Raw genomic sequence first — 24,729 nt, 5'->3', positions numbered from 1 at the left:
CAGGTTTCTTTTTTAAACGAATTGACTCCTTGTTGCTGAAATTCTTATGGAATGGCAAACGTTCTCGGATAGCTCTGTCCTCACTACGCAGGGATAAAGCTCAATCTGGTGTGCGTTTTCCAGATTTCAGAGAATATCATCGAGCATTTTCTCTGAAACAATCGTCCCGTTGGTTCTCTTCTGACCTTCCGCATTACCCGCCCCTCTGGTTAAGTATGGAATCTTTCTTTCTGTCTCCCTTTACCTTTCGTGAGTTCTTATCCTTCACGTCTTCTTTAGTTCGTTTTCGTACGCCTGTTATTTCTCATTCCCGTACTCTCCTTTATCCTTACCTATTATCATCTTATCCCTCTCTTCTTTCCATTCATGAACAGCCGATATGGCATAACTCTCTTATCAAAATCCGTAGTCGCACCATATTCTGGAAGACATGGCATTCTCGAGGATTACGTTGGATCTCTCAATTAATTTCCCAGGATACTCCTCTCTCATTTCAAGATCTTCAATCCCTTTTCTCACTGCCCTCTTCTGCTCAATCGCAATATAATGCCCTTCTTCCAGTTTTGATTTTGTATCTTCGCTCCTTAGCGCCATCTACTGACATTCCTCTAGCCCGCAAAGCTAGCTCTTTATTATTGGAGTCGTCTCCCTCAGCCTCTGCTATTTATAACTCTTTTCGATACTTCACAGACAGACTAAAATCTAAACTCGAAATTGCATGGGAATTGGATCTTTCTCAAACCTGGCCAATACCTTTTTGGGACAAGATATGGGCTAAGCTTCATAAGACCTCTAGAGCTGCTAATACTACCCAAACCTTATACTTTATCTATAACAGAACTTTATATACTCCACATACTTTGTCCCGCTTCTCTCCTGACATGTCCCCTACTTGTTGGTCCTGGTCTTGTTCCACTGCAGATCTCAAGCATATGCTGTTTAATTGCCCTCCTATTTCCAAATTCTGGCACCTAGTTTGGACGCAGATACAAAAAATATTCCAACTTCAAACTCCCTTCTCCCCTTTGCAAGTTTTTCTAGATTCCCTTTCACCGTTACTCCCGCAATCTCCTTCCCATTATCTATTACTAGATCTCCTAGTGGCTGTGGCTTTTCATATCATTACTTCTAATTGGAAGCAAGCTGCAAATGTCTCCTATCAATCTTGGTGGAATGCAGTTTGTTTCCATCATCGCCTAGATACCAGTTACGTATCTCCCGTTTCCTTAGCAATTAAACGTGATCTGCTTTGGCTTCCCCTGGTATCCTATCCCTCCTCCTCTGCCCCAACACACGCCTCTCCAGGCCTGGACACAGTTGAGGTGCGTAAACCGCCATGATTGCCTTGTTTCTTTAATGCCTCTCTGCCATGATATTGCGTTCTACTATATTATATGGTATTTTCATTTATATAGTTGGTTCTGCTTATGTAATTCACATGCTTATTATTTTTGTTTTTAATGAGAGTTTTTATTGAATTGTTTATTCTTTGTATATGCTTTTCATGATGATTACACCCTGTTCCCCTCCCCCTTTCCTTCCCCTCCTATTTCCTCAATAAACTCAAACGTAAAAATAAAAAAAAAAGGCAGGGCACATCTTAATATTGTTTTAAAGTAGGAAAGAGTGTTCATTTCTTTAAAATGAAATGTGGCTTACCCAGTCATCAGCAGCAGGTCCCTAGAAACTAAGTAAGTGTTGTGAAGGAGTTCTCACATCACAGTCAGCTTACAACAACATGGCATTCTCATGGGGAGGGAGAATACCTCAGACAAGTGACATTGTAAATGTTAGTCCCCCCTGAATTCTATAAGCTCTCATCAGCACTCCTGGTGGCAGGCAAAAAGGGGTATTTTATGTCACTCAGTGGATGATAATGATGAAAATAAATACTGTTAGAAACAGTTATTTTCATAATATAACAAGATGTATTTGTAATGTGCCCTTTCAGCAATTGGGACATTTTGTTGCTAAATAACAGATGTTTCTCATTACCCAGCTCAATAATACTCATAATGATATCAGAAGGCTGAAAGGCTGAGTGGAACTGCTGGGATTCAAATCTGCAAGCATGAACAGAAACAAAGGGGGATATGTACAAGAAAAAGTTGGAGCGTGGTGTAACGCCAAATTTAGCAACGCCACGCTTCGACATTTTCAAAATGCAGGGATTCGCTGTATTTACAAAAATACAGCGCACCTGTGTTTTCTCTAGCACTGGTTCTAAAACAGCTGCTTGGCACCAGCGCCATGTTGCCAGAGTGCCGCTACTGCAGGGGTGCTTGTTTGTATGCCGGAAGGGACCCCTTCCTGCACATAAACAATTTTTAAAGGCAATTTACTGTTTCTATATGTGCTACAGAATGCAGCACACATAGAAAGAGCAAATTACGAGAAGTTAATAATGTCTCCTCGCATCTCCACCCTGGGATCATGTATTGCTTGGCCTTAGCTTTTGGCACTGCCCCATTCTTGTAAATATTGGGCAGCGTCAACAAACAATGGGTGTGATGATGGAACGAAACACAGCAAGGCCCCTGAATCTATGAAGAGAGATGAGAAGTAGGACACGAGAGTGTGCTGGAGTATCCCTTTTACAGGAGGATTCCCCTTCATCATTGGGAAACCTCCTCACATTGTAAACCTGGCTTCAATGCGGGCTACAACCCCCTCTCTGAGAGGGAGGAGCACAGGGATGTTTTCAGTGTTTTCAAGAGAGGTCTCCACAAAGCAATGGTTGAGCAGGGTGTGATGAGGAAAGAAAAGAAAGAAAGATGTGTGTGTGAGATAAAACTAACTCTAGGTTAGGCCAAAACGTTTTATTGGGGCGTCCGTAGGTTAGGTCTAAAAACAAGTACTATTAGAGGCGGGAACTCAACCATTCATAGATGAGTGATGGTCTTTAAACCTCCTCAGGCTCTAATTTGTGTGGTATTGTTGTGATGGAACGCCCATACAACACCCAGTGCCGACCCATTTTCCATAGCGGACTACTGCGGAAAAGGGGTATATTTTCAAGGTGGCCTTAAGCCATGTTAAGTGTTAAGAGTAAAAATGAGGTATGGATCGATGGCACCGGAGCGTCCGAAGTGATGCCGTGGTGGCATTAAGGGCTTGTAAATATGCCCCAATGATTCTTGAAATGCATTGTTCTCACTCAGCAACATATTAATTCCCCACAGTCCTCCAAGGCTGGTCCTAACTTGAAAGACAAAAGAAACAATTGACCAGTCTATGGTGCAGTCCATTGCTGGTTGAATGCAGAGCTTCTGCTGGAATGAAGAAGTGATCAATTATCTGAGCAGACAGAATTTGTTATGAAAAAAAGATTCGTTTGAGAAAACGCCCCTTTTGGTGTGGTCATCCCCATTTTTTCAAATTAATTTTATTGCTGTTATTTTAGACTCTGCGTGCTGGGTCCCTGTTGTCCAGTGCCAAGTTCATGTGCTTTGATAGATAAAACATGTTCAAATTGGCTATACTTTTAAGCAACATATTTAACCTACCCAAAAGTCTCTATTATATGGTAGTAAGTGTGCCCAGGATAAATTAAATATTACTAGTAGACTACAGCAATCGCACTCATTGTAGCATTATTGTAGCTGGACAGTTTTTTATTTACCTCTCGACTTATTATTATAGTGGGGATCAGTATGTGTAATTAATTTGCTAAGCGGCTTATAAACATAGCTAAATTATCTTTTTATTAATATCTTGAGAGCGGATTATGTTAATGTAGTCTGTATGGATGTCTTAGAAGGGAGTCTAGTAATCAAACTATGCTATGGTTGACTCTTGGTAGACTAATCAAAGACTATTCCTGGCGTTTGTTGCCATGAAATCACCACACCTAGAGAGACTATGCACTGGAAATGGTGTGAGGATAGATTGTTCACTGGTCAAATATCCTAAAGGCTAGTGGTCTGGTGGAGGCTATGTTAGCAAGGGACCAAACCTACATCAGAGCTGACCTAGGTACAGGAAACTTTCCAGTGTCACAGTCTAAGCTGAGAACATTTCTGGAGAAGAAATCGGAACTGCCAATAGCAGAACTAGACACCTGAGTATGAAAGAGGCACAGCAATCAAACTAGCTAAAACATACGTTTATCACTGAGAAATCATACTATCGCTAGTCAAGATGACATATATAGACAAGTCAATAGCAATCCATTTGGGTAATATAACACATTCTTAAAAGTGCTGGCAGCTTGCCTCGGAAACATTCTGATACTTGCTAATATGGCAAGCCCTTATGGCTGTTATCCCAGTCGACTACGACCTGCCTGAGGCCTCCCCACTCGAAGGTATACTTCTGACAGACTACATGGACTGAAAGGCAATTTCCATGAAACATTAAAAAAATAATGAATAACCTCCCTGACCCCCTTCTGCTCCTGCACGAACTATGGCTGAATGATCTTGAGGCCTTAGATGAGGACTGCCAGAAGGCGCTTTCTTTCTCACAGGAAGTGGCCATTACATCACGACTTGGACTCATACAGCAGCGGGTATTACACAGATCCTATTTTTCTTGTGGTGCTTTACAAAAAAACAGAGTTGGAGGAAACAAAAGTGCTGGTAGTTCCTCTGAGCATTCCTAGACTCCTTCTTCTTCTGAAAAATTATTTTAATGCGCTATGATGTTTTATTGTTTTGGTGTGTTAATCTGTTATTGTGTATGGTGTCTTGAAGTTGGGTTCCAGCATTGGTGCGCAAAATAAATAACACATGAATGCTTGTTTCACTGTAGTTGGTTAGAGTGTCAATGTGCCTGGCTGTACTAATATCCTTGGTAAATATTTAAAAGCCTCTTCTTCATATAAATAATTCTGTAAAACGCTGTTCTTAGACAAATATTGATTTTGACGAAAGTTAGCTTTTTGGAAAATTAGATTGCAGAGCTCTCTGTACGGTTTGCATTACCTGGTAGCGCTGTGTTAAAGCTCTGCTCATTACCGTCTGGTAGATGATTAATTAAGACAAATTAAGTGTCATATTTAATGACAGCATTTTTGCCTCTTAATCATCCTGGTGCTTCCTTTCTCCTGAAGGTCACTCTGCAGAAACTTCATTCCAGCAGAAAAAAATATAATAGCTGTGTGTGCAACCCCTTCTTGCGTTGCGGTGTAAAATTAGCACTCTGCTGTACATGACCAGACAGGACAGTCACTAGTGAGTTAAATGCATTGTTGACTGCTGCTGGCGGTAACCGCTAGAAAATAGAATTTTCTCAGCATAGCTATGTTCAAAACCAACACGACATTAACCTCTCTGCGTTTCCCCAGTAAATAACAAATTACTATAAAGACTTATCAATCCTAGTTGATAGAACTGTTGTGCATTCCAGCAGGACATTGGGAATCAGTGCAAACAGGACCATGCATTGCACAAGAGCATGTGACATTTAAGTTGATTTTGCTGCCGCTCAAGTAGAAAATCTACTTGAGTGGCAGCAAATCTACTCAAATGGCAGCCCTATGACAGCGACGCTCGTGAACACTGTGACGAGTTAGCGTGCTAGTTGGCGGTTGCCAACGTACGCTTCTGAAGCGCACCCCTGCGCTCACGCCAGCTGGCGTGACGTGGGTGAATAAAGAGAAGGAGTGGACCCTGGGGACGGTAGTCCGCTCTATGTGAGCACTGAATTGGTGTTGTGTCTCAATCATTTAGTGCCCTTGTGCGTAGCGCGTATTCCCCCAATGCCAGCTCACAACTATGGCAACGAGAGCGGAGCAAACCACGCGCCAGGCAGCAATAAGCCCAGCATTGCGCCGACAACCAGCAGAAGCCCGTAGAAGGACACACTGACCAGCTGGCGAGGCACACATTGCAGCTACCACCACGAGGGTGGCAGGACTTCTCCGCAGACGCGCAGCTCTCACCCGAAAGTGCACACAGCCAAACCAAGTAAGCAGTGATCGTGCACAACACGCAAGGACCTACCAGACCCTTGGTTTTCATGGAGGGTGGTCCCGCAGAGAGCACACTCACGTGCCACCGACCACACTAGGCCGCACACACCCAACCTGCCCAACAACGCCCACCTCTGTCCATCTCAGTCCATCGAGGGTGACACAGCAGCTTCAGGGGCCTCATCCCAGTAACAAACCCCCAAATCATGGGCGATCAAGGGGATGCCGCGCAACCAGCAGCGAGAGTCATGCCACAGCACCCACCATCCGGAGTTTTGCCACCTTTCAGTGAGTCAGCTGACCCAGCCACTGCGTCTCCACACTGGCAAGTCTGGCTGGGATGCCTTGAAAACTATTTCATCGCCACCAGGAAAATGGATGGTGCTGTAAAACGGTTGCTGCTGCACCACTATGCAGGGGAAGAGATATTCCTGCTTTTCAAGCACCTCCCTAATACAGGCCCCCCTGAAGACTACGCAGCGGCAGTAGCGGCGCTTAATGTGCACTTCGATCCACAGCTCAATCCAGATTTTGAACACTTTAAGCTGGCAGAAAGAGGGGGAATCAGTGGACACATTTAATGCGAGGCTGCGAGAACTCGTCAGCACACAGCTCGCAGGCGACAGAGCAGTGGAAGAAATCAGAGCCTAACTAATCCTGGGTATCTGCAGCAAGAAACTGCAGGGCCTCATATTTCGTCAGCAGAATATACCGATGGCAGACATACTAGCGATGGCACGGTCACATGACCTCTCAGCCGCGTGCCCTGAGGAGATGGACCTTGCGTTAATGCGCAACCCAGACAAAAGAAGTACTGTAAAGACAGAACGGACTGACGCAGTGAGAGCGAAAGAGAAAGACAGGAAACCACAAGACCCCCAAAAGCCCAGTGTGGTTACTGCGGGTACGAAGAACACCCATCCCAGTTATGCCCAGCCAGAGGGAAGACGTGCACCAACTGCGGTGTTGCAAATCACTTTGCATCAGTGAGCCAAAGGAAACTGCAACGAAAGGAGGGGTGACGGCCCGTGCCGGGGCAGAAACTGGTTCGCCAACTGTCGAACATCTCGCTAGCATCCTCGCAGAAGGGGAAGAGGAGTGAACGAAACGTCTACCAAACAGATAACACATCGTCTGATGACGAAGAGGAAACATATCTAGTCTTGTTCACACAAGCCTTAAAGAGACAGAGGCGACCTCAGCCCAGATGCAAGATACACATAGCAGGATCGGAAGTCAGTGCAGTCATCAATACAGATGTGTCAGTCACCGTCATGGGATCCAACAATATAATAAGCTAAGGCCAAGACCAAGACCGGAACTCCGGCCATTGAAAACGAAAATCTTTGCGTATGGAAGTACGTCACCCCTACCACTCCGAGGAAAACTGACTGTGCCTGTGCAGCACGAGGATGCTGAAATCATGATCGACATCCATGTGACATCAACCAGGAAGTTGACACACTGTTAAGCAGCCATGCAGCTGAAGATCTGGGGCTGATAACATTTGCGAAGAGCATGCAGGCTGACCAGACGAAGGGCCTGCTTGACCAGTTCAAAGATCTCTTCACTGGACTAGGATAGATAAAAAGGGCTCCAATCAAGCTACACATAGACTAGACCATCAAACCAATGGCCCTGAGGCATAGAAGGATCCCCTTCCACATCCGCCCCATGGTAGAAGAAGAACTGCAGAAACTGGAAGATCAAGGGGTCATAGAGAAGGTCTCTGGACCCACGCCATGGATGTCCCTGATGGTGATCGCTGCGAAGCGCCGTCAACCAGGGAAGATAAGAGCCTGCATAGACATTCGCCTCCCTAACAAGGCGATCAGGCGTGAACACCATATAACACCAACAATGGACGACATCGTGGCTGATCTAAATGTGTCCAAATGGTTCTTGAAGCTGGACCTGAATGCGGGCTATCACCAGCTGGCTCTTTCCAAGGAAAGCAGGTACATCACCACATTCAGCACCCACCTAGGACTCAGGCGATACAAACTTCTACATTTTGGCAGATCATCAGCCGACAAAAGTTTTCAGAACGCCGTCAAAGAGATCCTGGTCAGACTGCCCAACGTGCTGAAGGTGAGTGATGATATCCTCATCCAGTCACAGACCATGGAGGATCACTACAAGCACCTAAGGGCCACGCTGAAGAGGCACTAGGACCACGGGATCACTCTGCACAGAGAAAACTGCCTGCTGTTTCAGCAATGGATAGAATTCTTTGGTTACACGTTCACACAGGAAGGAATCCAAGTGGACCCAGAGAAATCCCAAGCCATTAAGAATGCGCCAGCGCCACTGACAGTAGCCGAAGTGTGCAGCTTCCTTGGGATGGCGACATATTTTGGCTGTTTCATTCCAGACCTCGCCACCATTGCAGAGCCCCTTCGAAACCCCACTTGAGTTGACGCCATGTGGCAATGGAGACACACTGAGTAAGTGGCCTTTCAAGCCATCAAGAGCGCCCTCCTTGATCAGGCGACTCTGGTATACTTCAATCCAGCCAAGCGGACTGAAATATTAGTTGATGCCAGCCCCATCGGCTTGGGGGCCATCCTCACCCAGTAGCAAGAACCGGGATGGTGGGCCGCACTAGCATACGCCAGCAAAGCGCTTTCACCAACCGAGAAGCACTATGCCCAGATCGAGAGGGAAGCACTAGCAATCCAGTGGGCGTGCCGGCACTTCCACCTATACGTCTGCGGACACCCGTTCAAGATCATCACAGACCACCAACCCCTAGTACCGCTGTTCTGAGGCTCAGCGCCCCACCCGCCTCCACGCATGGAGCGATGGCTATTGGCCTCCGACAATATGAAATGGAGGTAGCCTGTCGGCCCAGAGCCAAAAACCCCGCCGATTTCCTCTCAAGACATCCAGACACTCACAAAGGCAAAGGTAAAGAACCAGACACATATGTGCCTGCGAGGTGTGTGCTGGAGAGTTCTCGCAGCCTCGCATGAAATGTGTCCACTGATTCCCCCTCTTTCTGCCTTGCTTGTCGCAGCTTAAAGTGTTCGAAATCTGGATTGAGCTGTGGATCGAAGTGTGCATTAAGCGCCGCTACTGCCGCTCCGTGGTCTTCATGGGGGTCTGTATTGGGGAGGTGCATGAAAAGCAGGTATATCACTTCCCCTGCATAGTGGAGCAGCAGCAACCGTTTTACAGCACAATCCGTTTTCCTGGTGGTGATGAAATAGTTTTCAAGGCGTCCCAGCCAGACTTGCCAGCGTGGACATTCAGTGGCTGGGTCAGCTGACTCACTGAAAGGCGGCATAAACATGATCTCAACACTCACCTGCCCCCGCGCAATGACTCTTGAAGAAGTGGCCACCGCCTCAGAAGCGGACTCAGTAATTGCCAAAGTTCGGACATCCGTCCAAGGAGGACACTGGCATCAATTCCTACAGTCAGCCAATTCATGGTCAGGCCCAGAAAAGGAGAGTCTCCTGCACATGTGGAGAGTCAGGAATGAACTAATTATTACCCAAACTGGGATCCTACTGAGAGGGCCGCGAATTGTCATCTCTGCTTCCCTCCAACTATGAGCTACTCAGCTAGCCCATGTCGGGCATCAAGGCATAGAGAAAATGAAAGCAAGAATGCGAGAAAAAGTCTGGTTCCCAGGAACGGACGCCCAAGCCATGGAACTAGTCCGGAGATGTCCCTCTTGCCAAATAACAAGTGCCCCTGAAAGACCGGCACCGATCCAAACAGAAGAACAAGGGAAAAAGCCCTGGGAGAAGATAAGCATCGATTTTGGAAGCTTCCCGGATGGCAGGTGTATTCTAGCTCTAATCGACAGCTATTCCAAATACCCGCTGGTAGAAGTAGTCAACTCCACAGCGTTCTCCCAGGTGTGCTTGGCGCAGTGCTTAATTTGTAAAATATGAAGTGACGGTGCTCAAATGTTTGTCGGAGGCCACACCTACTTTTCTCTGGCTCCACCCACTTCCTCCACGGGCTCCACCCACTTACTATATTAGCTCCACCCACATCTTCAACTGGCACTGCTAAAAGTCAGATGTAATATATACCTGATCCGAATTTCAGCAAGGGAGCCTTCCTCATAGTAAGGTTTTGATAGGAGGTTCCCCTGCCCTGTGAACAGTGTAAGGTGTAAGAGCACTTTGCATCATTCACACATTGCATAGATACAATTCTACGTGTGTAAATCAGTATATAGGAAATGTTACACCAGGCAGGACTACAAGGTATAGGAGTCACATGTCACCCATGATTGTCATTGTAGGCAATATAGTTTAAGAGTTCGAAGTCGGGAAAAGCGCAAATTCAGAATTTAAAACATAACAGCATTGTTAGGGGTTCTCTTCAATAAGAATTGATTTCTACCCAAATTAACCCTTTTTGCAAGATTAGGATAATGAAAGATTGGGCAAAAAAACACATAGCTCTAATATATAACCGTTTGCATGCAGCTCTTTGATGACAGACTTGTTAATAGCTTGCTGTTCTATGATAGGATTTTAACTTACCAACTGCAAGTAAAAAAAGGATCTCTCTGACAGAAGCAGTAACACACACTGACCTATTTTACATTATATGCAATTTTTGATCTGCATGGTAAACGTTCTATGCAGCATATAACCCTTTACTACCTTTCAAGCAGTCACAACTTCCCCTAGACAAAACTCCTGTCTCTCTCCAGGTCCAGGAAGACGAATAATCACCAGAGTTATCTTGACATTTTAATTTATGCCTGAATATGCTCAGAACTGGGCCCTGCTGCCAGGTCCTGTCTGCCACTTCACCCCTGAAGGCCTGGACGTGAATGCCCACGATTCCGAATCGGACGGTGGTGGTGGTGAGCCTGAGGCAGTGCGGGTATGCTGGGGTGTGTGTGGCAAACCACCGAATGTGCACGCAATTGCAATGTGAAAAAAATCTGCGCACACTGCTTGCCGTGCACAGCCCCAACCCCCGCAGATTTGCTGAACCGAAACTGAATCCATGATCCAGGCAGCCTGGGCCGGCCCGCAACTGTGCAACATGACATCATCAAACTAAGTGCCGCGGACCCGCGGCCACTCATTATCACACACTGCATCAATCAATATAAAAACATATAATCACGGCGCCTGCCAGGCCCTGCCCTGCCTCACCTGCGCAGCTTTATTTTAAACTCATGATGATTAGGCCGCCCGCCGCCGCCGGACTACCCCAGGCCATGCGTCACCTGATGGCGCTTAACTCTATGTACTGCACAGTCCAGAGCAGTAGTCTACTCCACCGCCGAGTCCACTGACCTAAATGCAGCCAACGTCGTCCAGGTCCCGCTACTTTGAACGGCGGCTGGCTGGCCACGATGACTCGGACAGTGTGGTGGTGAGCCTGAGGCAGTGCGGGTATGCTGGGGTGTGGCAAAGCATCTAATGCGTGCGCATTGCAATGTGAAAAAGTATGCGCACACTGCTTGCTGCGCCCAGCCCCCACAGATTTGCTGAGCCTGGCCCTGAACCGAAACTGAATCCATCCCAGTAGTACTGTAGTACTGACCCATCCAGGCAGCACTGCCGGGCCGGCCCGCAACTGCGCAACATCCACTACTGGCAACATCTGATCAAACTAAGGGCCACGGCCACTCATCGTCAGACCAATCAACATTAAAAAAACAGTAATCACGGCACCTGCCAGGCCCTACCCTGCCTCACCTGCACAGCTTTATGTTTTATATCATTAATCATGATTAGGCCGCCGGCCTACCCCAGGCCATGCCTCGCCCTAACCTGGTCCGCCGGCGCCGTTGGAGTTCAACCACCAGTGTGGCGCCGTTGGAGTTCAACCACCAGTGTGGATACTCGGTGGTGCTGGATGCGGTGCCGGTCACGGTGGTGAGATGCGGCTGTGCAGGTATGCTGGGGCGTGCCGTAGCAAAATTAAAGCAGCAAATGCACGCGCATTCAATTGCAACATCTGCGCACGCTTCGCTGCCTCTGCCACACACAGCCCCAACCCCCGCAGAAGAAGACCAGCCCAGGCAAAGCCCTGCCCAACTCAGTGTCCCGCCCACCACTGGGCCGGCAACACTGATCCGCGGCCGGCGGATTGAGCAGAAGTCTAGTCTTGTGAGTTGTGAAAGAGACGAGTGAGAATGAGAATCGGAGTCACGTCACCATTCAGTTAAGTTCTTCACCATGATCATCAGTCCTGTCATGAACAACACAACCAGTACACGGTAAAGTGACAACAGCACTTACGGACATATAGCAGCACACGCTCTCTGTGCCAGTGCCACTAATTGTCAATTACTGACGTCCACTAAATGCGTGACTGTAGACCCGGCCCTGATAATTAAGTGCCGGTGCTAAGCACCGGCACAAATTAAGCTCTGGCTTGGCGCTGGACAAAATATTTGCCATGTTTGGGTGCCCTGAAGAAGTCAGGAGCAACAACGGGCCCCCGTTCCACGGGCACAAATTCCAGGAATTCTTGCAACATCATGGCGTCCGGCATAGGTGCATCACTCCACAGTGGCCACAAGCAAACATGTGAGATTGAACGATTCATGATGAACCATCAACAAGTCCATCCACATCGCCGTTGCAGAGCAAGTCGATCCCGTGCAACACCTAAAGAAGTTCCTCCGAGAATAACGGAGCACTCCCCAAAGCGCGACACGTCAAGCTCCATGGGCATTGATGTTCAATGGAACCCGCCGTGACAGCCTCCCCACTGCACCAGGCTAGGCAACCCCGCCATTCGACAAGGAGTGTGCCATAGGAGAAGGGAAGAACACACCCTGGTGGCCAGCCGGAAAAGGAGGTCCGTATCCCGTCAGCTATTCTGTGGGGACACGGTGATTATAAGAGACCGGAGGCCAGGTGGGAAGTTTCGGACTCGCTATGAGTCTGGATACTGGACTGTAACCGAAGTGAAAGGGACCATGGTGACCGTTGAGAAAGGAGGAGTGGCTGTGACCCGCAAAGTTTCATGGTTCAAAAGGATCTCAACGGCCTAGCTTCAGCTGTCGAACCAGATGATGATCCTATTGAACCAGACACCAGGATCCAGGCACCCAGTCAAACACTGTGCAGCGATCCTGGGCAAGACTCACCACCCAGGGATCTGCCCGTGCCTGCTAACCCAGAATCTGAACCCAGGCCCAGCCGAATCGGTCACAGGTATGCCTTGAGAGACAATCCCAGGCCCAGCACTCGACTCAGAGACTTTGCATGTCAAGTAAGTGAAACCAGTGACTCTGGGGAAGCAGTCATGGACTGAGTTGGGATGGGATGTGACGAGTTAGCGTGCTAGTTGGCGGCTGCCAACGCACGCTTCTGAAGTGCACCCCTGCGCTCACGCCGGCCGGCCGGTGAAGAATTAGAAGGGGCGGACCCTGGGGATGGATTCCGCTCCATGTGAGCACTGAATTGGTTTCGCGTCTAATTCATTTAGTGCCCCACTACACAGCGCATATTCCCCCAATGCCAGCTCACAACAAACACCGGCGACTGCCCACATTGGAAAATTGCACTAGGGGACACCACATCTCACTCACCAGCTCACATATTCTGGAGCCTCACGAGGGAAAAATCCACCTGGCGATTGGTGGAATTTGGCCAGAACTCCTCTTTAAAGAGTAACACGGAATGGCCAAAATTCCACCAATTCTGCAGGCGAAACTGAACATTCCGCCCACCCCTAGTGAAGACTTGGATTGAACAACGCTTACTAAGATTTGTTTCTGGTTGCACTAACAGATGTCACAGCCTCAGAGAAAGGCAAACATCTAGCCACATATTTTGCTTCTGCAGATAGCTAATTAAATTAATACTAAAACAAGAGCTGCACCCTCAATCAAATCAGAAACCTGCCAATGATTGCTGCAGCCAAAGCAGAATTTATCAAAGCTCTCAAACCACCAAGATTATTCCTTCTGATTCCAAATTTCCTCCCAAAGAAATTACAGAAGAAACACAAATGTTTGATACATATTTCAGAAGGGGGCAACTCAAAGGGAAATGTGTACACATGAGAAGTATGGCTTCAGCTCTACAAAAGGAAATTCAATCTCAGCTCTGGAAGTCTCAAATTACAGCTGTGTATCAGCCTAATCACTATTAATTGTCACAATGCTACACAAATTGTTAAAAATTCAAACTATCAAGCAAAACCAAAATTAGATTGCTTCTTGGCTACGCTGTGAAATGTGCAAAACTGAAGCCAAATTAGAGAAATTTGTGACTAAATTTAAAGTGCTTGAAAAAAGAGATTCTGATTTTGAAGCTTGATAGAATCTAAAAAGAAAAATAGCAGAATTGCATGAAGAGGAAGTCAAACAAGCATTAGGGGTATGCCTGAAAGAAATGATGAGAATTCCTTGGTTTCTGGGATGACAAAAAAGTTGATTAGATGGTTTGTTTTATCTGGCAACAAAGACCTTTTAATTTGTAGCATTCAAAGAGTACACTTTACACCTAACAAGAATTATACCTAGCCAAGAAGAAGCTCTTGTCAAATTTAGGGACTGCAGTAAGGACTTGGCTTATTAGCTGAGAGGAGTGAGAGCCCCACTAAAATATTTAACACAATCCTTGTCAGGTTGAACCATAAAAGTCACTAAATAAACCTAGGCTTTGCCCTCTGGTAGGCTGGCACAAACATAGTCAGGCTTAACTAATGGGCAATGTGTTAAGGTTTCATGTCGCACACAAGCAGAAATAAAGTGAAAACCCAATACAAGGAAACTATCAACCAAACTTAAAATATAGAGTACATTTTAATAGGTAACATAACATCCAAACAAGTCATGAATTGTCATGAGAAACATAATACCAAGAAGCACAAAGCATCCCTAACAGTTTCTGCTCCTATTGAACTGGGTCAAAGTCGCATGTTTCGACTGTTGCCCATGGAGCACAAGTTGGATACAGTGACCAGGTTTGAACAGGTGAATAGTCTACCTTCTCTCAGTCCAAGTTCAGGTGAAAAGCCTCAGCTGCAGCTTCGCATTGTTGGGGGCCAGAAGGAGATTGTTATCAGCAAGAGGAGTAGGCCATTGATGGAGCTTCGTGTTGGAGGTATATGGGGTGGCTGCTGTTTGGCACAAAGAGCAGGTCAATGTTGGAACTTCATGCTGCCAGGAAATGCAAAGATCATTGCTGATGCAAGGAGCTGGCTCACGGTTGCAAAAAGCCCCAAACACCTGTATTTTCACCTTTAGCTTGGTTTGGAAGCAGAAGGAGTACATCATAATGCCAGCCGGTGGTCCAGGATCTGGGAAGGGCACTTTTTGGGAATCAGGGCTCACTCCAGCAGAAGCCAGCAGCAAGGCTTAGGCAGTTCCAGGTGGTGCTGGAGAGTTGCAGGGAAGATCTCTGGAATTTTGTTGTATCCCTGTAGCTCAACCAGGAGGTCAGCCAACTGAACCTTGGGGTCACTTCTGTTGATCCTGGGACTCAAGGCAAGCAGGTCAGGTCTTCCTCCTGCAGATAGTAGGGCATTCCTTTTTCTATATCTTCCACAGACCCATAGGTATTCTGATGAAGGGTTCTGAGGGTGCCATTTTCATACCCAGTGTCAGCCTGTAGGTGGGGGATGCCGCCTCCTTTGTCTAACCATCCAATGTACCATGGTTTGGCTCCAATCTGTCTAGGGGGACAAAATTAGGCAGACTAGGTTTGAGTTGCAGTCATCAGTAGCATTAGATGCCACTGTTTAAATACTGGAAAAATTAGGTTACTGTTTTACTTTCATTATGTGCAGTACAAAAATAGCTATGTATTTATGTACACATTTTTAAAAATAGCTTTACAATATACTTTTTCATTTTCATAAAGATCTACATACATTATAAGACAGACACTGTACCTCATTTGATGTTCAGTAGTTGTTATTCACAGAAGCAATGTAACAGATGACAAATGCTTCCATCTGTGACATAGTAACAAATTTCATATTTTCAAGGACAGGCTATGCTGACAATTATGTTTTTTAAGGCAGAGCAAACAAGACAGATGCCTAACGTATCTGTCATGGATGGCTGAAAAGTAAGCCAATGGTCTTACTACCTTTTCTGCAGCCTTGTTCGCTCATTGGTTAAATGGGTAGGTGATTGAAGTACTCTGTCATCTGTTGCGGAAGGTTTTGTTGATAGAAAATCTATAATTGTTACATACACATTTTTCTAGCTCATGGGTCACTTGGCTCCAAATCACCTTCTGTAGAGGACCTCCTAAATCTCCTTAATCTTCTGCTAAGGCCTACAATGGCTGAAGGTCCAGGAAACAGGGCCTCCAGCTTTACTCCAGAGGAGTTGGACATCCTAGTGGAGAGGGTCCTGTTCAATTGCTGCTAGCTCTGTGGCCCAGTGGAGAGTCAAGTAGTTAAAGTTAATTAAATATATTAAAGGTTAATATATTATTACTCCAATTTATATTTTGAGAGACATGACACTCTGACCATAATGTTGAGGATGTCACATCCACTGTAATAAAAGTGCCATCTCCTCTCACTTCTTGATTTTGAATTTTGCACACAGGATACTCCATCACAACAGTGATGCTGGAGTCTATGAACATTCCAGTGACAGTGTCCTCAGTGATCACCAGGCACTCCCATGCCAAAAGCAGGACCTGAACACAATCCAACATAATAATGTTTCTGACAAATAAGAACCCCTGGAAAAATTATGCTTGGTTTGGCTGTGGTTAGGGAGGTGAAAAATCTTGTCACAGAAGAAGCACATAATTCCAGTGGCCCTGCTTCTGTGTGTACTTCCTCGCGAACACTTCTATCCCATCTGTATTTCAAGGGCTTCAGACAATGCCGCACTTGTGATATGACAGATGAGGTATCTTCCAAAATACTGATGGAGTATCCTGTGCACCAAACTGAAAACAAAGCCTTTCATCTAGTGGATCTGTAGACTTACACTCCTATGGTGCAGTTAAAACAGGTTTGGGAATGCACAGATCTCTACAAAGCATGATGTGTTGACATTACTCTACAAAAGAGATGACTCGGGTATCTCCTACCCACGTCTTGAGCTTATACTAGTTGAGGACATCCAGGTTGAAGGCATGTGAATGGCCAGACCATTGATACAAAGTAGACCTAGTCCTTCAGACTCACATGGATTTTGTTTGAAGGTAGGTCCATATAGTCCATAAAGTGTGAATGCAGAGCATTGTCTAGAATTGTACATCATGCAGGAAACATTCCTGTCACAAAATTGAAAAATAGAAGTGTAACGTTGTGTAGTATGAGCCAGAATTTAAGTTTGGAGATGGAATACTCCTTCACAAACATGGCAGATCTCCAGTGCAGTTTATTACAAGGGCACCTAGCACTCGTAACATGGTAGACAGCATGTGTACCTCATGCGCGACAGAGAATTGGATTTGTCACACTCTAAAAGTGGGCCACAGTATTCTGCTTAAATTGTCGATGTTATCTTGACTATGAATCTGTGACTTAACTTATTTTGGGATGTCACATGGCATGCACTTTCATAAGAGAATTACCAGTGATTGAAACGATTCAGGACACATTTGTTATGTGTGATTTTGATAATTCACTTTGCATGTGTAACTGACATGTCAGCCAGACACTGAAATCCCCTGGACAGACCATAGCATTGTCAATTTTAACTTCGCTGGCACCCGACAGGCCATGTTCACTCCACCCCCCGCCACAGTTGGAACTTCATCATCGAATTGCAATGGACAACCGCCCTCAACACCACCACCCTCCACACATCCGAAAACATCACTCAAGCAGCTGCCCACCTTTTCGATTGGATTACCACTAGCACTGATGCCATAGCACACATCAAAGTCTTCAACAGTAGAAGACCCAACAGGCTTGCCAGCTGGTTCACCCCAAAACTCAAGGCAGAGAATCACAAATGCAAACCCCTGAGAGAAGATGAGACACAAATGACCATACAGCCTTCAAAATGGACCTCAAATCCTACCACCATACCATCAAGGAAGCAAAGAAAGCAGCCCTCACCACCTGCCTCTAGTCCACCAACTGCACCAAGGAACTTTTCACCATCGTCAGAGAATTATCTTCCACAGACACCATCGAAAACCCAATCCAGCTCTCACAGTCCCTCTGCAGCTTGCTCTCTGACTTCTTCCCCTCCAAGTTAGCCAACATTTACAAGAACTTCAAACCCCAACTTCTGCGGCCAGTTCTCTCCCGCTCTTCTCACTGACCCACTGCCTCACCTCCTAACTGACCAGACACCTCTCAGTTCTGAAACTATGACTTCCATCATGTGGGTGGCGCAAACTGGATGAGAGCCAACTGCCTCCATCTTAACACCGACAAAGTGGAATTTCTCTTCGCCGAAAGACCCTAATCACCGTGGGATGACTTCTGGTGGCCTTCCATCCTCAGACCCTTACTAACCCCCATGAATGCTGCCTCAAAATTATCAAAAACAGAGAACCCTTCAGGATATGCCAGGTCAACTCAACTACCTCCACTTTATTCAACTCCCTCAGAATGCTCTGGAAAGTCTTCAGATGGATCCAATCCAACACCGGGAGAACCGTCACCCATGCCCTCATCACAAGTCGACTCAACTATGGGAATGTTCTCTATGCTGGAACCCCCTCCCACCTCCTCAGTCACCTCCAAACCATCCAGAACGCAGTGGCAAGAATCACCCTGGACCTCTCCAAATGGACCCAACTCCGTAGCCTGCACTGGCTCCCTGTGACGAAGAGATGCCACTTCAAGCTGCTCACGCATGCCTTCAGAGCTCTCCACAACACCGGACCAGAATACCTGAACAACCATCTGACATTCCACCCTCCCACCAGACACCTGTAGTCTGTCGCCCTTGTCATTGCCACTGTCTAACTGGCCCACACATCCATCGCACCCAAACCGAAGGTTGCTCCTTCTCCCACCTTGTAGCCAAAGCCTGGAACGACCTCTCCATCCACCTCTGAACATCAACATCCCTTGTCGGGTTCAGAAGCAAACTCAAGACCTGGCTGTTCGGAGAGACTCACATCACGCAAGTACCTGGATAGCCCTTGGGGTAGTTAGATCGCAATACAAAATTTGCATTAATTGCATATGTCGGATTTCAATTTCCTCTGGATTGTGCAAGAGAGATAGTGGCCACATTTTGGGGAAACAGAAGGAGGGCCACTGTGAATCAAAAGGTGAAGCTACTGACATCCATCAAACTCTAAGGGCTCTGACTGTGTCCCGTCATCAGGGTGGGGGTAGAAACATCAAATGCTACAATATCTGCTTATGTAGCCCTCACCACCACTAGACCCAGTACCCCCTCACTCCAGTCAACCCCATACTATGCTAGAACCCATTGCGAAAATAGACTGGCACCTTCCTCGCCCCAGGCAGTGCTCCCATCCCCATAGCACTGAAGTTAAAGTAGCTCTGGAGGTTCTTAGGAACATCTCTGAAGGACAGACACATTGTTGGATGCCATCAGTCAGCAACTAACAAAAGTGATTGACATCTTGGAGTATGTTCACCCTGCCTTGTTTGACCCACATAGAGGTCCTGTGTGTTAGTGGCTCCTTGAGCAGTAGTGCTTCAGGGCAGGGGTGTGCAATTTGCATAATTTGGTTTTGCCTAATTACATGATTTTCCAGAAAATCAATTTGCACCACATTTTTACACAACATATAACCTTGTTACAATTTGGCAAGGGAGGATGTATTTTGAGCTAACAAATAGTGCAAACAAGCAAAAGCACAGCTAACAACAGCTATCTGTGTTATTTATTTTTTTTGCAGAGAATGGAGCTAAATGATGCAAAGTGTTGCATAGGAGTAATTTAAGGAATTTTGAGTAATAAGCTGTAACAAATTGGGTTACTGGCTGAGGGAAGTGAATTCCTACTCAAGCACAATCCATCTCAAAGTGAGGCACAAACAAACTCCAAATTAACCTTGCACAGAGAAGTCAGGCTTAACTTAGAGGAAATGTGTAAATATGTAAATTATTTATGAGGCACTTCAAATGCTAATAAAGTGAAAACACAACATGAAAAATCCTACACCGATGTAGGAAGCTTAGAGCAAAATGTAATAAATGAACATAACAAAAACATCTCATCAGTAGAACTGGAGATATGCAATTTTAAAGATTACAGTGAAGATAGTACTAAAATGCCCAAAGCACAACTTCCAGCTGTCTGGTCGTGAGGGACCTGGAAAAAGTCACAAGCTCAGGCAGACCGCGATGGAGTGCGGGTCAGATACAGGGACCATGTTAGTCCTGCCGAAAAGTTACCTTCTCAGTTCAAAGCAAAGCATCCTGCTTGCCATGGAGTGGGCAGTGAGGAGCAGGAAAGCATTTTGGACAGTCGTCTTTGTATCACATGGAGCAAGCCTGGCATTGTGGATGATTCTTGCTGTATCGTCAAGATCCTGTTGTCGTCGTAAACAATTGAGCCGGAGGTTTGCTGTGGCACTCCCCACAAGCAGTTGGTGCTGGGGAGGTGAAGGGTCAGGCTGATGAAGCTTTGCTTTGGCAAGCAGTGTGAGCATCAAGGTTTTAACACCAACTGGCCCATTCATTGTCACAAAGAGCCTAGAAACTTGAATTCAGCTCCACTGAGGCCACACCAAGCATCCAGAACCTGAGGGATACCTATTGGGGGTCATGGGCTGGCTCCAGCTGGATTTGGTTGCTGGTTGAGGTGGTTGTGAGCCTGTTATATCCCTGTGACTCTGAACAGGTGGCCAGTATACTAGTCCTTAGAGTCTTGCAGCAAGGCAGGAGTCCATCAAGGAAGAAGTACAGCAAGACAACAGTCCAGAAGAAAGGCAGTCCTTTCAGCAGCACAGCAGTCCTTCTTCCTGACAGTCTCTACAGGTCTAGGAGTGTGCTGAATAGTTGGTGTCTGAGGTCCAATATTTAAAACAGGTCCCGACTTTGAAGTGGAAGAAGCTTCTAGAGGTTTCCCTTTGAAGCGCACAACTTGCCTGCCTCCCCTGCCCTGGCTCGAGAGTAACTACAGGGGGTATGCAGCCCTTTGTGTTGAGGCAGGAAACAGCCCATTCATGTTAGTGGAGCTGTGCAAATCTATGTCCTCTGATCCTGCCAGTGATGGTCCATCCAGGCACATTTAAGCTCTCTATTGTGTGTGGCTCGCTAGGAGGAATACACAAAAAACAACTGTCAGCTACAGCCAGTCATGTGACCAAGTGACAGGCTGCAAGCACAAAAGGGCTAAGACAGGAAAATGCCAACTTCCTAAAAGTGACCTTGTCAAAATTGTAAGTAAAAATCCAACTTTATCATAAGAGAGGATTTTTCATTACAATTTCAATGACACCAAACATAAACTGATACCAGTTCCCATTTTGAAGTTACAGCGTGTTAAATGTAATAAGGTAACTCAAATGTTATCCCATGGGAGAGGTAGGCCTTGCAATAGTGAAAATGAACGTACTAGCTTTTCACTAACAAGACATGCAAAACATAAAAGTCAAAGTCAAAAAATTATGTATTAAAAAGGAAAGTTTGTGCCCAGCAAAACACCAAAAAAGTAAACATATGTGGGAGGAGAGGATAGCAAAGAGGTTAGAGAATAGATCCTAGCTAAAAATTGAATAATTTGAATTTGGATAGGACACTATTCCCTCACCAAGACTTTTTAAATTATTTTTGGTCATTTGGGTTTATTTTTTAAAACCTTTCACAGAGGGTGAAGATTCTGGTTGGCATTTTTTAATATTCATATAAACTTAAATCACAAATGTTTCTTTAATTTTTTCAAGCATTGGTTGCTGTTTCAAATGTTAAAATGTTTTCCATATGTGATTGCAATACGCTGCTGATGTTAACCATTTTATTTAAATTCTAGCTCTGTGATTCCTTAAGTGAAGCATTGTAGGAGATGTAGTTAATTTCCTTTCCCATGTGTGCTAATGGTGATGGGCCTGCGAGTAGTGGCGTTATAAGATAGTATGTGTGGACTGGAGAGTAGGAGTGTATATGACTATATTTTATATTGCTTCTTGGGTGATAAAATATAAGTATACCTTTGGGAGTTTGGAATGCACTCATAGCCCACACAATACATTACGCATAGAGATAAAGGTATCCAATATTAGTGCAATGTCTGATATATGGGTGTTTATCCTGCCCTTGATATATTGTGCAATATTTTAAAACATATCACAGCATTAAGTGTATTGTGGCAATATCTGTTCAGTGCACATTGTTGTTTCATATGATTTTGTAGTGTGAGGTAAGTGTGTAGACAGAGATCAAGAATAGCCCAATGTTAGATGTGTTTTTATATCAACGCACTTCTCTTAAGAACAATTACAAGTTTATATATAATTTAGTAAACAATATAAACAGGTTATAGTGAGTCTACATTATATGTTTGGGTGACCATGTACATTACGAAACAATATGCAATATCTTACAGATTGAGGAGTGGCGTAGTAAAATTGTGTTATTTGAGTATTTTATATCGATACGTGATGTGAGGCATGTGAACAGACATATCCGTTGATGTACATTAATGTACGTTTTGTGGTATTGGTAGTTAACATAGTGGATTTAAAAAACTTTTACAAGTTGTACTTACCTTTATTTAGTTGTGCATTGTGTTGATGTTCCTCAATTATTGGCAGATATGGTCTCAGGGACCGTAATATTTGGGACACGGTCCTTAAGTACATTGTGTGCGGGTTGTACATAGGGTTTGGATATTTCCACTGTTTTTCATCCAACACAGGAGCAAAGGTTGAATCGCCAAGTTTCCATTCAATCACGCATTTGTTAAGCGCTACTACTCAGCCATGAGGGTCTCAAGGCGCTGGGGGAAGTGGGTTTCACAGGTTCCAGTTCATCAAGGAGGGGGTCTGTCGAAGAGCCAGGTTTTGAGGTTTCTTCTCAAGATGGGGAGAGATGTTGACTGTCTGAGGTGGAGAGAGAGGGCGTTCCAGGCAAGTAAGGAGAAGGAGCGGCGGCCTGATCTGGTTTTTCTGGTGCGGGGGACCACAGCATAGGAGAGCTGGGCTGATCATAGGGTACTTTGGGGTGCGTGGAATTTGATAGGAATTATATTTTAAATATGGCAGACGGAGTATTGACTTTCTGTTGATCCATCTACTAAGCTTTGATTATACCATTGTCACAGGAGTAAAAAAGTTAGCTGGGGGTCAGACATATAACAGTGCCAAAGTCTAAACAGGACAGACAGATGTCCATAGTGGAAGATAGTTGATCAGCCATTTTCTGATGGTCTTTCCACCTCTGTAAATCCTTTGAAGTAAAACACACAAGATGATGGACGGAATGTTGCACAATGGCAAAACATTCACTCCCAGTCACAGATCTGGGTTTAATCCATCGTTAGCTCACCACGCCACCCCAGTTCAGACATGGCCTTATGCAAATCAGTCTTGACCCTGTGCCTCATGGGAACAGTCCGGCCCGAACTGCCAAGCCATGTCTTCCCTGGACTGGAATCAAGCATCCTAGGACCGGTTTCGGGGTTTCACCCCTCTTCAGCCAGGATAGATTGACTCCAGTGGCGTAGTGAGCACGGGACCCACGTCTGGGCATACCCTTCCCACATAGGGTGAACTGCAAAACACACAAGATGATGGACGGAATGTTGCACATTGGCAAAACATTCACCCCCAGTCACAGATCTGGGTTTAATCCATCGTTATTTTTCTCACCACGCCACCCCAGTTCAGACATGGCCATATGCAAATCAGACTTGACCCTGTGCCTCATGGGAACAGTCCAGACCAAACTGCCAAGCCATGTCTTCCCTGGACCGGAATCAAGCATCCTAGGACAGGTTTCAGGGTTTCACCTCTCTTCAGCCAGGATAGATTGACTCCGGTGGCGTAGTGAGCACGGGACCCACGTCTGGGCATACCCTTCCCACATAGGGCGAACAGCAAAACACCCCCGAGTGGGACGGGTATGCTCAGACATGAGTCCCGTGCTCTCCATGCCACTGGAATCAAGCTATCCTGGCTGAAGAGGGGTGAAACCCCGAAACCGGTCCTAGGATGCTTGGTTCCAGTCCATGGAGAACCTGGTTTGGCAGTTCGGGCTGGACTGTTCCCATGGGGCACAGGGTCAAGACTGATTTGCATATGGTTGGGTCTAAACTGGAATGGCGAGCAAAAAAATGATGGATTTAGGCCCAGATCTCTGTACTGGGGTGAATGTATGACATTGTTCTGCATTCTGTCCATCAACTGTTGTTTTTGCATTTGTCACCCTGAGTGGGACGGGTATGCTCAGACGTGAGTCCCGTGCTCTCCATGCCACTGGAATCAAGCTATCCTGGCTGAAGAGGGGTGGAACCCCGAAACCGATCCTAGGATGCTTGGTTCCAGTCCAGGGAGGACCTGGCTTGGCAGTTCGGGCTGGACTGTTCCCATGGGGCACAGGGTCAAGACTGATTTGCATATGGCTGGGTCTAAACTGGAATGGCATGGTGAGCAAAAAAACGATGGATTTAGGCCCAGATCTCTGTACTGTGGCGAATGTATGTCATTGTTCTGCATTCTGTCCATCAACTGTTGTTTTTGCAATCCTTTGAAGTAGCCAGTGAGTTTAATTTCCAAGCCTATTCCGATTTGTCAATTGTAAAATACAAGCACATTTGGGAATTTCAACAAACAATTCCCATGTTCAATCGGCCAGAACCCAGGTCCAATTGCTTCAGATCAGTAAACTGAAAATTTTAGCTGGTTGGATGTTCAGAATATTTTCAGATCTTGGTAAGGCACATGGATTTCCTGAAGGGTTGCAGAAAAAAATAATCTCCATATTTTCTATTTGATAAAACACGCAATGGC

At 45.8% G+C, this 24,729-nt stretch overlaps 1 long non-coding RNA gene across 1 annotated transcript in view; it reads right to left on the bottom strand.

The window, feature by feature from the left end:
* Nucleotides 1-14,647: 14,647 nt before the first annotated feature.
* LOC146865905 (uncharacterized) overlaps nt 14,648-24,729 on the bottom strand; it is a 184,996-nt gene continuing 174,914 nt past the window's right edge. Inside the window, exon 2 of the long non-coding RNA XR_014976722.1 lies at nt 14,648-15,538. This is a non-coding gene — a long non-coding RNA (uncharacterized LOC146865905). The remainder of the gene's footprint in view (nt 15,539-24,729) is intronic.

This window comes from Triturus cristatus, chromosome 2_1 (genome assembly GCF_964204655.1).
Source record: "Triturus cristatus chromosome 2_1, aTriCri1.1, whole genome shotgun sequence".
In the NCBI taxonomy this organism is placed as follows: Eukaryota; Metazoa; Chordata; class Amphibia; order Caudata; family Salamandridae; genus Triturus; species Triturus cristatus.
Note: the sequence above shows the minus strand (reverse complement) of the source record. Positions and strands in the feature narration are given on the sequence as shown.